The sequence below is a fragment of the Oncorhynchus keta genome, chromosome 18 (genome assembly GCF_023373465.1).
Source record: "Oncorhynchus keta strain PuntledgeMale-10-30-2019 chromosome 18, Oket_V2, whole genome shotgun sequence".
Taxonomy (NCBI): domain Eukaryota; kingdom Metazoa; phylum Chordata; class Actinopteri; order Salmoniformes; family Salmonidae; genus Oncorhynchus; species Oncorhynchus keta.
This window is the reverse complement of record NC_068438.1, coordinates 934,342-945,805: the sequence shown is the minus strand read 5'-3', so window position 1 is coordinate 945,805 and position 11,464 is coordinate 934,342.

The following is an 11,464-nucleotide window of genomic DNA, read 5'->3' as shown; positions in this document are numbered from 1 at the left end:
TAACACCACCACGACAGAGGTGGTCTGCCAATGGAGATCCAGCCCTCCTCCCAACATGCCTGTCTTCAACATTGAACACAAATCACTGGCAATAGTTCCGTTCTTCAAGTACATGGACAGCATCCTCTCAGAGGACTGCAGCATCGACCTCGAAATTCAAAATAGGATTAAACAAGCATCAGCTGTGTCACGCCCTGACCTTCGTTATCATTGTTTTCTTTATTATTTTGGTTAGGTCAGGGTGTGACGAGGGTGGTTTGTTTAGTTTTTGTATTGTCTAGGGGTTTTTGTATGTCTATGGTTGCCTAGATTGGTTCTCAATCAGAGGCAGCTGTTTATCGTTGTCTCTGATTGGGGACCATATTTAGGTAGCCATATTCCTTGGGTATTTTGTGGGTTCTATTCTATGATTAGTTGCCTGGTCTGCACTACGCATATTAGCTTCATGGTTCATTTTGTCGTTTTGATAGTTTGTTCAGTGTTCTTTCTTTAATTACAGAGAATGTACGCATACCACGCTGTACCTTGGTCTCCTCCATATGATGACCGTGACAGAAGAACCCACCATAAAGGACCAAGCAGCGTGAAAAGGAGGAGCAGCGTTTGATGGAGCAGACAGCATGGACATGTGACAAAATACTGGATGGTAAAGGATTCTGGACGTGGGAGGAGATAATGGCAGGAGAGGATCGCCTACCATGGAGGCAGGTGGAGATAGCACGGGATGAACGGCGATGATATGAGGGTACAGGGCTAGCACGGAAGCCCGAAAGGCAGCCCCAAGAAATGTTTTGAGGGGAGGCACACGAGGAGATTGCATGAGTCAGGACAGAGACCTGAGCCAACTCCTCGTGCTTACTGTGGGGAGTGTGTTACTGGTCAGGCACCGTGTTATGCGGTGGAGTGCACAGTGTCTCCAGTGTGCTATTCTAGCCTGGTGCGCTCTATTCCAGCTCCTCGCATTGGCCGGGCTAGAATGGGCATCCAATCAGGAAGAAGTGTGCCGGCTCAGCTCTCCTGGTCTCTAGTTTACCTCCTTGGACCAGGATATCCTGCATCGGCTCTGCGTACTGTGTCTCCATGGAGTCTGCACAGCCCAATGTGACCTGTGCCAGCGCCCTGCATTTCCAGGGCGAGAATAAACATCCAGCCAGGACGGGTTGTGTCAGCTCTACACTCCAGACCTCCAGTGCTTCTCCACAGTCCAGTACGTCCTGTGCCTGCTCCCCGCACTTGTCCTGAGGTGCGTGTCACCAGCCCGGTACAACCAGTGCCGGCACCACGCACCAGGCCTCCATTATGCCTCCAGGGTCCAGTACGCCCTGTTCCCGCTCCTCGCACTCGCCCTGAGGTACATGTCCCCAGCCCGGTACCACCAGTGCCGGCACCACGAACCAGGCCTACAGTGCGCCTCGGTTGTCCAGAGCGTCCGGCGACAGTACGCAGTCCAGAGTGTCCGGGGACAGTACCTAGTCCAGAGCATCCGGCGACAGTAGCCAGTCCAGAGCATCCGGCGACAGTACCCAGTCCAGAGCGTCCGGCGACAGTACCCAGTCCAGAGCATCCGGCGACAGTACCCAGTCCAGAGCATCCGGCGACAGTACCCAGTCCAGAGCGTCCGGCGACAGTCCCCAGTCCAGAGCATCCGGCGACAGTACCCAGACCAGAGCGTCCGGCGACAGTACCCAGTCCAGAGCATCCGGCGACAGTACCCAGTCCAGAGCGTCCGGCGACAGTACCCAGTCCAGAGCATCCGGCGACAGTACCCAGTCCAGAGCATCCGGCGACAGTACCCAGTCCAGAGCGTCCGGCGACAGTACCCAGTCCAGAGCATCCGGCGACAGTACCCAGTCCAGAGCATCCGGCGACAGTACCCAGTCCAGAGCATCCGGCGACAGTACCCAGTCCAGAGCGTCCGGCGACAGTCCCCAGTCCAGAGCATCCGGCGACAGTACCCAGTCCAGAGCGTCCGGCGACAGTACCCAGTCCAGAGCATCCGGCGACAGTACCCAGTCCAGAGCGTCCGGCGACAGTACCCAGTCCAGAGCATCCGGCGACAGTACCCAGTCCAGAGCATCCGGCGACAGTTCACAGACTGGAACCTCCAACGACAGTCCCCAGCCCGGGGTCTCCAGCGACGGTCCCCAGCCCAGGGTCTCCAGCGACGGTCTCCAATGACGGTCCCCAGTCCAGAGCCTCCGGCGATGATCCACGCAGCGAGGGTTCCCTGCCCAGGGCCTAAGGCAAGGATCCGCAGTCCAGAGCCTCCAGCGATGATCCACGGCTCAGTGCTACAAGGGCAGAGGGCTCAGTGTAATGGGGGGGCTGCGTCCAGAACCAGAGCCGCCACCGAAATTAGATGCTCACCCAGACCCTCCCATATAGGTTAGGTTTTCGGCCGGGAGTCCGCACCTTTTGAGGTGGGGGGTACTGTCCCTGACCTTAGTTATCTTTGTTTTCTTTATTATTTTGGTTAGGTCAGGGTGTGACGAGGGTGGTTTGTTTAGTTTTTGTATTGTCTAGGGGGTTTTGTATTTCTAGGGGGTTTTGTAAGTTTAGGTTGTTTATATGTCTATGGTTGCCTAGATTGATTCTCAATCAGAGGCAGATGTTTATCATTGTCTCTGATTGGGGAACATATTCATTGGGTATCTTGTGGGTTCTGTTCTATGTTTAGTTGCCTGTTCTGCACTAGCCATATTGCTTCACGGTTCGTTTAGTTGTTTTGTTGGTTTTGTTCAGTGTTCGTTCTTCTATTAAATAAGTATGTTCGCTTACCACGCTGCGCCTTGGTCTCCTCAATACGACGAACGTGACAAGCTGCTTTCGGGAAACTCAGATGCAGGGTTATCCAAAACAGAGATTGCCACCTCCACACCAAAGTCGCCGTCTGCATGACCACACTTCTTTACAGCTGTGAATGTTGGGTCTCTTACAGTCGCCACAACAAGCAGCATGAGCGATTCCACATAATATGCCTGCAGCGCATCCTGGGAATCACCTGGTGCAACCATGTGGCGCATACAAAAATACTTGCTAAGATTATGGAGGCCATGGTCACCCAACACCAACTGTGCTGGCTTGGGCATGTCATTAGAATGTTTCAAGAGCACTTGAGGTGGAATACACTGCATGGTCAGCTACATCTTGGCCGGCAGTCTGTAGAGGTGCAGATGAAGCGCTACAAGCTAAAAACTTTGCTGAAGAAGTGCAACACAAAACCACAGACCTAGAGGATGCTGCTGCCAACCGTTCCACCTGGCGGCAGCTCTGCCAGAGCGGTGTACGGAGGTGGGAGGAGGAGAGTTGTACAAAGAGACAGCAAAAACAGCTCAGGAGACATACAGCCATGCCTACCCCCGCCAACACAGACTGCATATGCCACACCTCCAATAAAGTTTGTGGATCTCGGATTGGACTGTATAGTCACAAAAAAATTCATTGTTAAGTCAGAAGTGGAAGTCATCATCGAATACAATGGACTACCACAAGCAAGCGCTTGTTCATGTTTCAACTCATGTGTGTGTGTTCGCGTGTGCAGATACGTGTTTGTGTATTGTACTGTACATCCACCACAGCAGGTTGGTGGCACCTTAATTGGGGAGAATGGGCTTGTGGTAATGACTGGAGTGGAATAGGTGGAATGGTATCAAATACATCAAACACTTGTTTTCATGGTGTTTGATGCAGTTCTATTTGCTCCGTTCCGTTCACTATTATGAGCCGATCCATAGTCAATGTTCTAGAATTTACAGTAATAATGACGAAGATGTGGTGCATAATAGATCCAAAGAATATTAGGGGCCTCTTCTGTCTTGGCTACAATTACTTGCTTACTTAGGCCCATCTCCCTAGGATGAGCATAGGCCGTCAACAGCACCTCAACAGCGAACCGAACAGGCTGCAATAGGGAATTCCTATTGTCATTAACAGCCACTCTGTGAGGAAATTATATACTGTAAATTCCTCTCAAACCTCTCTTTAACTATCGACCTTGTCCTCCTGTGCCCTTAATGTGCCATTGTGGGATGTAAGGGTGAAGCGATCGGAGATGTCTATGGGGAAGGTAACCTGAGACACATCAGTATGCTACAGTCTAACAAAATGATTGAAGTGGGCAGTTCAAAAACACACAACCTCATGGCACCTCTCTATTTATATAATCTCATATTAAAGCCACAGTCTGCAATATATACCAAACCAGGTCAGGCAAATGGCAGAGTCTGGCTGGTTTGAATGGTAGATTTTGGCATTAAAGCTCACAGAGCTCCTTGTAATGCAGATTAGACAATGGAGTATAAGAAGCCATATCTGATATTACTGGCTGCAATCTCTCAGCTGCTGAGGGTACTCTTAAAAAAAGGCAGACTAATTGTGAATGAAATGACAGCATTAAAATCAAAATGAATCTCTGAGGGTATGCTTACACTCTGACATTTTTCTCAAACAGAAATCAATCTGCGGTCTTTGAATTATGTTAAAGGTCATGGCTTTTCTCTTTCATTGGCCAGCAGGGATGTTCTTGTCCCATCGCGCATTAGCGAGTCCTGTGGCACAAAGTCGCACACGTTTTTTCGGAGAATCACAATACAGACAAGGTGCAGCACCGCCTGGTGCTGTATCATATCCTGAGATCATATCCTGAGATTATATTATGCAGTGTTTACTGAGAGTGTGTGTGTGTATCTGTGTGTTTCTGTCTTTGTGTTATATTTGTGTATGTATGTGTGTGCATCTGTGCATGGCTTTGTGTTTTGTGCGCACGTATGTGTGTGTGTCCTTTAGATGTGGGCCATGTCTTATCTTGTGCAGGCAAGTAAAGAGACAAGCCACATCTTCCCTGATATGTTTGTCTGTCAAGTGGCAACGTCATCAATGCCATTCAATCTATGCCTTGTGAAAGCGATCAGAAGACTCCAAAAGAGCACCTGCTCTCAGAATCACTCTATTGACGTTTAAATACTACCTCTTAAGGCATTCAATTTTTCTATTCGCATATCGCTAATGATCTATTCACTTCATCTAGAAATGGGATGACGTGGAATGGTTTGCGTATGTGTGCATGTGTGTGTGTCTTTTGAAGGGAGTTTTCCCTAATGTTAGGCGGAAGAGGCAGTCTTGATTGATGGCTGTAATGCAGCAGTCTAATCTCACGCTCCATGCCCGGGTCACTGGCTGTCAGCTGGTCAGATGGACCAGTGTTTTTTTTACAGTGGTCACAACACACAGCAGTTTGCCTTATCTTAGCCAAGACACTCAGACTGCCCACGTCACTGGGTTTTTGTGCATGACTCTGTGTAGGTGTATATAGGTGAATGTATTTTTTATGCTTTGTTTTTTTTTGTTTTTTGTACCGTGAATATGAGTGTGTTTATCTGAAATGTAGTGTGTGTTCATTTGGTTTCGTGCGCGCGCGTGTGTGTGTGTGTGTGTGTGTGTGTGTGCGTGTGCATGTGCGAGCCACTGGTAACTCACCGACTTTGTATGGCTAATAGTTCTGTTACTCACAGCTGGGTGTTGTCTCCTGTAACTCCTCATACATGCCTCAGCAGAAGACATAAAAGGTTAAGCCTACACTTTGCTTTTTTCCTCCCTTCCGCCTGTCTTTAGAACGCTGCTCTGGCTCTTGGGGGAGATAGTAGGCAAGTGATTGGTGAAGCCATCCAAACATTATATCCCAACTATTTACCCTGATATAATTTCCCGATTATGGCATCTATTGTGTAATATATACACCGTCATTGTGGGTTCAATTCCCGTAAGGATCACGCACACATACTGTATGAAAATGTATGCACTCCCTGCACTGTAAGTCACTTTGGATATATTATATAGTACCAGTCAATTGTTTTGACACATCTACTCATTCCAGGGTTTTTCTTTATCTTATATTATCTATATTTATATCTATATTTTCTACATTGTAGAATAATAGTGAAGACATCAAAACTATGAATGAACACATATGGAATCATGTATTAACCAAAAAAGGGTTAAGCAAATCAAAATATATTTTATATTTGAGAATCTTCAAAGTAGCCACCCTTTGCCTTGATGACAGCTTTGCACACTCTTGGCATTCTCTCAACCAGCTTCATGGTGTAGTCACCTGGACTGCATTTCAATTAACAGGTGTGCCTTCTTAAAAGTTAATTTGTGGAATTTCATTCCTTCTTAATGCATTTGAGCCAATCAGTTGTGTTGTGACAAGGTAGGGTTGGTATACAGAAGATAGCCATATTTCGTAAAATACCATATTATGGCAACAACAGCTCAAATAAGCAGAGTAGGTGAGCGGATGATCTCCGCATGTGTGGTTCCCACCGTGAAGCATGGAGGAGGAGCTGTGATGGTGTGGGGGTGCTTTGCTGGTGACACTGCCAGTGATTTATTCAGATTTCAAGGCACACTTAACCAGCTTGGCTACCACAGCATTCAGCAGCGATACGCCATCCAATCTGGTTTGCACTTAGTGGGACTATAATATGTTTTTCAACAGGACAATAACTCAAAACACATGTCCAGTCTGTGTAAGGGCTATTTCACCAAGAAGGAGAGTGATGGAGTGCTGCATCAGATGACCTGGCCTCCACAATGACCCAATCTCAACCCAGTTGAGATGGTTTGGGATGAGTCAGACCGCAGAGTGATGGAAAAGCAGCCAACATTTTCTCAAGACTGTTGGAAAAACATTCCAGGCGAAGCTGGTTGAGAAAATGCCAAGAGTGTGCAAAGCTGTCATCAAGGCAAAGGGTGGCTTCTTTGAAGAATAAAATAAAATAAAATAATATTTGTTTAACACTTTTTTGGTGATACATTTTTTATTGTATTTTACCTTTATTTAACTAGGCAAGTCAGTTAATAAGAACAAATTCTTATTTTCAATGATGGCCTAGGAACAGGGGCAGAATGACAGATTTGTACCTTGTCAGCTCAGGGATTTGAACTTGCAACCTTTTGGTTACTAGTCCAACTCTCTAACCACTAGGCTACCCTGCCACCCGCACATAATTCCATGTGTGTTATTTCATAGTTTTGATGTCTTCACTATTATTCTACAATGTAGAAAATAGTAAAAATAAGGAAAAACCTTTGAATGAGTAGGTGTGTCCAAACTTTTGACTGGTACTCTATTTGCATTTCTAAAAACAATCCAATAAATAATTTGATACATTTTGAATTCAGGCTCTGTGCCTTCAGAAATTATTCATACCCTTTGACTTATTCCACATTTTGTTGTGTTGCAGCCTTAATAGGACGCCAACAAACCTCACAAGTCTGAAGGTAGCCGGGTACCAGTAAAACATTTTTATAGAAGTATATATGCCCAAATAATAATGTACAGCACCAGACACACACACACACACACACACACACACAAACATTATATTTATTTAATTTAACTTTAATTCATCCAGGAAGTCCCATTGGGATTAGAATACTTATTTTGCAAGGGACACCTAGCCAAGAGGACAGCTCTGTCATGTCTACTCCCGCTTGCGCTCGTTGTCACCAGTTTTCTCATTATTACTCGCACCTGTCACCATCGTTACACGCACCTGCAATTCATAGACTCCATCATAGACTCCAAGACTCCATCACCTTTCTGATTACCTCCCATATATATGTCACTCCCTTTGGTTCTTTCCTCTGGTATTAATGATTCTGTTTCTTTGTTTCATGGCTATACGCTACTCGTGTTTCTTGGTTTGTTCCAAACATGCCCACATCCTCTTGCCTTCCCAAGCGAGGGAGCATCAGAAAGGGACCCTAGGGTGCTTTGGCTAGGAGGTATTCTGAAGAAGGGGCGGGGGATGGGATCCAGAGCAGAGTCTGAAAGGTACAGAATGTCAGGCAGAGGTCAGTAATCCAGAGCAGAGTCTGAAAGGTACAGAATGCCAGGCAGAGGTCAGTAATCTAGTGCAGTGTCACAAGGTACAGAATGGCAGGCAGGCTCAGGGTCAGGGCAGGAAGAATGGTCAAACCGGGAAAACTAGAAAACAGGGACGAGAGAGAAAAACAGGTGTACGGGAAAATAGGCGAACTGGCAACGAACTGGCAACAGACAAACAGAAAACACAGGTATAAACGTACATGAAATAATGGGAAAACGGAGGGGAGTGGAAACTGGAGGGGAGTGGAAACAAGCACAAGACAGGTGAAACAGATCAGGGTGTGACAGAGGCTAGATTGCAGGTACATTTCTACATTTACCACTAAACTACCAGAATTTTGGTAGCTTTCAATGTTTTTTTATTTTATTTTATCACATGACATCTAGTGGCCTTTTGGGGTACTTCAGATTATCACAGGTGTCTGTAACTATCTGGCTCTCTGTGGCCTTATCACAAAATATATAAAATAATCAAATAAGATAAAAACCTTTTTTAAATAATTGACTGACTGACAAAGCTGTAAGACATTATCCTAAATACAAATCAATTTAGTGAATACCATTGGTGTTAAATATGAGGGTTTTAGTATGAAATATTCTTTATATATTTTTACGCACTTTTTTATACATTTTACTATGTCAATATGTCTTTGATATTTCATGTTTTGGAGCAAACTGGTTGCAGTTGTAAAACATGTCAATAATTATAAGAGTTGCAGAGTTAATGTTAAATAATGCCATTACTGATAAGTTGCGTTTTACATTAATTCGACAATTTTTTCTTGAACCAATTCCTCTTGAAACTCATGGATAATATGGACAGATATATATATATATATATATATATATATATATATATATATATTTAAAGGAATACTATATATGAATCCATTTTTAAAAAGTTATTCAAGTATAAATTACAAAAGTTTGCCATAGATTACCTGTTAATTACCTAAATTACTGAATGTTCTGGTAACTTTGGTAAATTGCAGGTAACTTTGCAACCCTACACGGCAGGATATGCAGGGAAGACAGAGTAGGGAGGAGATACAGCATAGACACGAGAGACCAGACTAGGATGTGGACCCTGGTCTCTCAGTGTGGGAACAACAGGGACTGTGAAGAGACACACACAGGCACAGACAGCACTCTCTACACACATGCACATGGATGTTGTATTGTAAATATGTGGTGGTGGAGTGGTGGCCTGAGGAAACACACTGAATGTGTTGGGTAAGGTGTTATGAAATGTAATGTCATGTAGTATTTAAAACGGTATGTAACTGTCTTATTTTGCTGAACCCCAGGAAAAGTAGCTGCCGCCTTGGCTAATGGGGATCCATAATGAATACAAATGTGACCGAGAGTTGTGGTGGTGTTACCCACTCATGCACACACTGGAAGTCATACTGTAAAACTGTCAATTCTCTATTTGGTTAGGTCAGGGTGTGACTTGGGTGGGCAAATCTATGTTTATATTTCTTTGTTGGCCTAGTATGGTTCCCAATCGTTGTCTCTGATTGGGAATCATACTTAGGCAGCCCTTTTCCCACCTTAGATTGTGGGATCTTGTTTTTGTGTAGTTGCTTTCTGCACTGCATGTACAGTGGGGCAAAAAAGTATTAGGTCAGCCACCAATTGTGCAAGTTCTCCCACTTAAGAAGATGAGAGAGGCCCGTAATTTTCATCATAGGTACACTTCATCTATAATAGACAGAATTAGGGGAAAAAATCCAGAAAATCCAGAAAATCCAGAAAATCATTCATTTTTTATGAATTAATTTGCAAATTATGGTGGAAAATAAGTATTTGGTAAAGAGCAAAAGTTTATCTCAATACTTTGTTATATACCCTTTGTTGGCAATGACAGAGGTCAAACTTTTTCTGTAAGTCTTCACAAGGTTTTCACACACTCTTGCTGGTATTTTGGCCCATTCCTCCATGCAGATCTCCTCTAGAGCAGTGATGTTTTGGGGCTGTTGCTGGTCAACACGGACTTTCAACTCCCTCCAAAGATTCTCTATGGGGTTGAGATCTGGAGACTGGCTAGGCCACTCCAGGACCTTGAAATGCTTCTTACGAAGCCACTCCTTTGTTGCCCGGGCGGTGTGTTTGGGATCATTGTCATGCTGAAAGACCCAGCCACGTTTCATCTTCAATGCCCTTGCTGATGGAAGGAGGTTTTCACTCAAAATCTCACGATACATGGCCCCATTCATTCTTTCCTTTACACGGATCAGTCGTCCTGGTCCCTTTGCAGAAAAACAGCCCCAAAGCATGAGGTTTCCACCCCCATGCTTCACAGTAGGTATGGTGTTCTTTGGATGCAACTCAGCATTCTTTAAGAAGTTACAGGTCTGTGAGAGCCAGAAATCTTGCGTATTTTGTACGAGACCAAATACTTATTTTCCACCATAATTTGCAAATAAATTCATTAAAAATCCTACAATATGATTTTCTGGATTTCTTTTTCTAATTTTGTCTGTCATAGTTGAACTTGCACAATTGGTGGCTGACTAAATACTTTTTTGCCCCACTGTAGCTTCACGTTCGTTTTTGTATTTTGTTGTTTTTCGGTGTCATTTAAATAAAAGGTCAAATGTACGCCTAACACGCTGCACCTTGGTCCAATCCATCTTTCAACGGACGTGACACTATGGAGCTCACATGCACGCCTTTTATGTTCTCCTTCCTCCAAACTTGTTCCTATACTTATTGCAGCTACAGTCAACATTGTGCACTTATCAACGGGTTACCTCTGTACTTCTTACCCTGAAAATCACGAATTCACTCTATAAAATATCCACATACTGTAGCTCTCTCAAATATTACCTGCTCTATTGACCAAAGGCCAGGTTGAATTGGAATCCCATGGTGGGGAATGGCTATTATGAAGTGTCAATCATATTAATCTGTTGATATGCAGTGAAACCATCTGTCATTCACTTACATAAGTGAATTATCTTAGCCATCCTGGACAAAAGACTTTCTTCACCTCATCACCAACATTTACTAACACCAAAACTCTGAACTGCAGTCAATGGACACCCTGCACCCTACTATACTAACTCCTTTAGACAGGTAGAGCCCAGGGCTAACCAATTGATCCAGAGAGACACCCATCCTAATCATTCCCATCAGGGACGCCTGGGCTATGATAACCAGACCTGGATTCAAAAGGAGTTTAGTTTTTTGTCAATTGCTTTGATCGTTTGATTGAGCCTGTATGATGCCTGTGCCATATAGGCAGGGTTTGCACATTTGGGACTATTCCATTGGTTTCATTGGGCCAAGCTAGATCAATCACGTGGTGTTAAGGTATATGGGGGAAATAACAATACTATTTGAACCCAGGTCTGATGCTAACCCACTGTGACAAGAAGGAAATCTCTGTAATGGTGGCCTTTCCAGAGGCTTGGTCACAGCACACCCATCAGACAGCAGTAGATTAGATTCATAACAACCATTTCAACACAACACAGTAAGCATTCACTGCATGGATTTTCTTGCCTTACTGACCACACACACACACTCACGCACATAAAAAGAGAGGAAGTGAAAGGGGAAAGA